Below are 5,303 nucleotides of genomic sequence, written 5' to 3' on the forward strand. Positions count from 1 at the left end.
GTGTGTGTGTGTGTGTGTGTGTGTGTGTGTGTTTAAGGCACGTGGTGGCCTCAGTGATGAAGATCTACAGAGATCAGGATTTCTGTAAGAGCGTCACTGATCTGATGCAGCACATAAGAGCACTGCCTCGTAATCCAGTCTGACCTTAACTACCAGAGGTTTACAAACTAAAACGCTATTCAATAATTTCCTTGTGTAAAAATGTGTGATGCTGCCATTACAGAGGCTGTTGTCTGAACAACTGAAACATTTCAGGAAAAACACTTACATACTATACATGCTCACTACATACTACATACAAAATGCTCAGGATTACAATTCTTAGAGCCTATTGAATTTCTTTTGCAATAAAAGTTGTCAAATTATCCCCAGTTGTTCCATGTAAAATACTTCAGTTTTTCATATGCTTTCTTACACATCTGCAAGCAATCAGATGCATACAATTCTTAGAGCCTATTGAATTTCTTTTGCAATAAAAGTTGTCAAATTATCCCGTTGTTCCATGTAAAATACTTCAGTTTTTCATATGCTTTCTTACACATCTGCAAGCAATCAGATGCTTGTTATGCATCTTCAAGCATTCATATTTATTTGTTTGCTGGCTTTAAACATAGTAATCTCTGAGAAGTGGCGATATTGTGAGTGCTGAGCACTGAAAGTGTGAGCTGAAAAGCTTGGCCAACCATGTGTATGATTCCACTCACGTGTGTAATCAATTCTCAACACATGCTATGTATGTATCGCACACTTGGTTTAAACCCATCAGCAATAACCACCTACAAAAATCACTATTGCTGTGTCCGAAAGTTCTCCCTATATTTTATTTAGTATTACATATACTGAAAAACAGAAGAGATCGGAATGGAACAAATAAATTTTCAAGCACTATAGGGTCTCAGCATATTTTATAATGGTGTCTGAATTCTGAGCTAACAGCTTTGTTCGTCATATTCATCCCCTCCTTTATACCCACAATGACCTCAGATTTCGAGTGTATATCGGCTGTGCGTGCGCCAAAGCACTATTTCCCATAATCCCGTATTGGAAGACGGAGTTTAAACAAGATGATGTTTGGAGCTTTCTTATTTCTGCAAATCATTACTTGATTAAAAACATCAAAATAGAGAGAGAATATTATACAGATGAATTTTAAAATAATGAAGTTTAATTAAATAACATATGAAGACTTGTGTCATAACAATTTCATTCCTCAACCTCAAACCTTAATCAGCAGCAGTCCAGGATGAAATTAACCGACTCGTGAAAGATGGCTTAGATGCTGCAGCCCTATTTATACCATCAGGGCTCGCCCAGTGCTTTGAAGACAGCTTTACACCCAGAACTCAACTAATCCTGCTTTGGCCTTTCAACTATCAGAGGATTAGCAATGCTATCTCTTTCGCTATCTCTTCCCCTCTCAATGGATCATTGATTGTTTCAGTGCAAGTCAATTTGTTCAATACCTAACTTGTTTAAACTTACTAGCAATATATCAAAATACTCTGCTTCTAAAATATTATTCTAATTAATAGGGGTTCTTCTTAAGGCAAGCATTATAATTATTATTGGTCATACTTGGAGTTAAGGATTTGAGACAAACTCCTGACCCTAAGCATTAAATTTGGCACCTAACTTTTCCTGCACTGTTTGTGCTACAGACATGACTGACGCTTCAAATCATGCAGTATATGCGTGTATCATAAAGAATGCAAAATTGTACACTCGCAAAAACAGATGTGATGTGTTTTCACCAGACCCCAGTTATACACAGAATATGGTAACACTTTAGTATAGGGACCAGTTCTCACTATTAACTAGTTGCTTATTAGCATGCATAGTATTAGCATAATGACTGTTTATTAGTGCTTATGAAGCACATATACTGCATGACCATATTCTACATCCCTAATCCTACTTAATACCTGCAAATTAGGAGTTTATTGAGACAAATGTCATAGTTAATGTTTTGTTAATGGCAAGAACTGGACCTTAAAGTGTGACCAAGAATATACCTATGAGCACCAGTCAAATAAATGATGACTAGTCAAGTCAAGTCAAGTCACCTTTATTTATATAGCACTTTTAACAATACACATCGTGTCAAAGCAACTGTACAGCATTAATTAGGAAAATATTGCATCAATAATGCAAAATGACAATAGTAAACACTAATTTTTCAGTTAAAGGCAGTTCATCATTGAATTCAGTGATGTCATCATCCAGCTCAGTTAGTGTCTGTGCAATCAAGTCAACGATATCGCTGGAAATTAAGTGTCCCCAACTCTCTGGCCAGACGAAACCAGCAGTTCAATTCCAGGCTGCAGAAAAGTCTCATTGTGCAGAGGACTCATCTGGTTCCTGTGGTCTTGTCCCGGTGGCCAATGGCCTCTACGGCCATAAAAGGACAAGCAGAGAGTTCATGGATGGCCCCCTTGGCAGTGACAAGATGGGCAAAGAGTTCATGGACAGCCTCCATGGCTGTAGCTGGACAGACTGTGAGTTTATGGACGTCCTCCATGGCCGTGATAGGACAGGCAGAGAGTTCAGAAGTGGGCGCCATCACCCCAGGAGGTTCTGCAGCGGAAGCCGCCACCTCTGTAGGCACTGGAGCGGATTCATGGAGGAGAGGCTCCTGAGGCAAAGTCGTGGATAGGAGAGGCCTCTGAGGCAGACTTATGGACAGGAGAGGCCTCTGGGACAGATTCGTGGACAGGAGAGGCCTCAGGAGTGCAGTGTGCAGCCCAAGCACTCAGGATGGCTATGGCCATAACAGGGAGCACTGAGAATAGGGGAACAGCCTCTGTGATAGCCAGTGCTGAGGCCCTGGGGATGCCAGCTACTATCACTAATATCAGTGGAGGGTCCATCACACTGGCAAACAGTCCTTTCAGTCCTGGCCCAAGCTCCCTCAGGCGTGGCGGCCATCTTGTGACGAGGCTCTTGAGTGGCCGGCATGATGTGAGCAGGCTCTGGTTTGGCAGACATGACGTGAAGAGGCTTTGGCGTAACAGACATTCTGTGAGCAGGCGTTGGTGTAGCAGACATGAGGTGAGCAGGCTCTGGCTTGGCAAGCGTGACGTGAGCAGGCCCTGGAGTAGCAGGCATGACGTGAGCAGACATGAAGTGAGCAGGCTTTGGCTTGGCAGGCATGACGTGAACAACTCCAGACATAACTGTTGGGATGTGAAATTGCTCCAGTGTAGCAGTCATAATGTGATGAGACATAGTGAAGTGCCGTGTTCCTCCTTCATGTCACCCACAGTGAAAGCAGACCCACTCACCAATAATGTAAAGTCAATATATTGCTCAAGAGTCCAGTGAGGGGTATGGCGAAGCATGAGGTAATTAAGAGAATCTTTAAGTCCATGTCAAAAAATGTCCTTTAAAGCCACATCATTAAAATCCACCAAATGGCACAGTCCACAAAAGTCACAATCAGCAATGATTACCTTGATGTAGGTGAAGCAAAGAAACTGCTGGGTCCACTGTAACGGCCGTGTATTCTGTAACAAACAGTCCACTGAATGGCAAGTTTAAGAACCGAAGTGCGGTTTATTTATTCAACATAAATACAAAACAAAGAGATTAGACTTGAACACTCACCGAGAGCAGGGTCACATACATTCAATACACGACAAGAGACAATGGCAACATGAGGGCTATAAATACCAAACAAAAAGGGTCATATGCAGAGTTGGGTATAATGCGTTACTGTATTATAATTACTTTTCCTGGTAATGCAGTAAATGCGTTACATTTTAAATTTATGTAATTTGATTACAGTTACTAATGTCAATAAAATTACGTTACTTAAGTTACACATGCAGTGGTAAAAAAAAAAAGAAGAAGTAAAAATCATGTTTTGCGTGTCAGTATGCCCTTTAATAAATCACAGAAGAATGCAAGCTAAAATGCAGACGAGTCCTACAACATTTAGATGCAATGAAGGGTTGCCTATCATATTTCAAAATGTTGCACTCGACATATTTTAGTCTGGTATTATAGTTTGGGAAAAATTCAACAAGTGAATGTGTACAAGCTTATGTCACAGTAACACTAATATAAGTAAAAATAAATGACTCATCAGAATGAGATCATCTACTGGATTAAGCCGTGTTGGCATCACAATTCAAGGCTTATTCCTCACAGCGCGTCTTCTTCCAAAAACAAAAAGTAGCCGAGATTAACTTGAATCTTTCTTTGTTTACGGAGGTGATGTGGACATCTACATGTTTGTGTGTCTCAAGCTTGGTTTTGCATGGATGATTATCGTATAGCGCGCGATGTGCGTGGGCATGATCACATTATAGGTGAGCTTAGACGGGAAAGCCTGTACCTCGCTTTGGTTTCATATGGATTATTTTATCAGAGAATATTTGCTTTCGATCACTGCATGAAAAGAGCAGTATACGGACCAGTAAACTCCTGTACACACCGCAGATTTTCGGACAAATGTGACCCTGGACCACAAAACCAGTCATAAGGGTCAATTTTTCGAAATTTAGATTTATACATAATCTGAAAGCTGAATAAATAAGCTTTACATTGATGTATGGTTTGTTAGGAGAGGACAATATTTGAAAATCTGGAATCTGAGGGTGCAAAAAAATCTAAATATTGAGAAAATCATCTTTAAAGTTGTCCAAATTAAGTTCTTAGCAATGCATATTACTAATCAAAAATTAAGTTTTAATATATTTACAGTAGGAAATTTACAAAATATCTTCATGGAACATGATCTTTACTTAATATCCTAATGATTTTTGGCATAAAAGAAAATCAATAATTTTGTACCCATACAATGTATTTTTTGGCAATTGCTAGAAATATACCCCAGCGACTTAACACTGCTTTTGTGGTCCAGGGTCACAAATCTGGGAGTATTACTGACCAGACACGGAAATACCATGGGTCCGTATACTGCCAGATATGTACCAATTCAGATGTATGTTACTGAGGTATTCTTCAATGCAACAGCCATTTATAGCCATGGCAAGTAATCCCCTAAACGAAGGGGGCGTTCACACTTTCATGGCACTGTGCCCTCCCCTTTTGGTCATTCATGTTAAACAGGATTGGTTGATTTGAAATTAAACCCACTCCTAAACCCGACAGCTATTGGGCCACTGAGCACACAGTCATTCTTGAGAAGTGGGACAAAACAGGGTGCAAAATTGAAAAAATAAAACCTTGTACTCAGACAAATGAAACTACATTGATGTATCTTATATGTACTAAGCTACTGAGCTATGCTTTGATACAACCTCCCAACTTTTCTCTTTTTTAACAAAATGTGCTTTTTT

At 39.9% G+C, this 5,303-nt stretch overlaps 1 protein-coding gene across 3 annotated transcripts in view; it reads left to right on the top strand.

Annotated features, from left to right (window-relative positions):
- Positions 1 to 5,303, top strand: part of LOC107661991 (uncharacterized) — a 46,084-nt gene that overhangs the window by 741 nt on the left and 40,040 nt on the right. The window lies entirely within an intron of this gene.

Source organism: Sinocyclocheilus anshuiensis, unplaced genomic scaffold (genome assembly GCF_001515605.1).
Source record: "Sinocyclocheilus anshuiensis isolate Anshui unplaced genomic scaffold, SAMN03320099.WGS_v1.1 scaffold1068, whole genome shotgun sequence".
In the NCBI taxonomy this organism is placed as follows: domain Eukaryota; kingdom Metazoa; phylum Chordata; class Actinopteri; order Cypriniformes; family Cyprinidae; genus Sinocyclocheilus; species Sinocyclocheilus anshuiensis.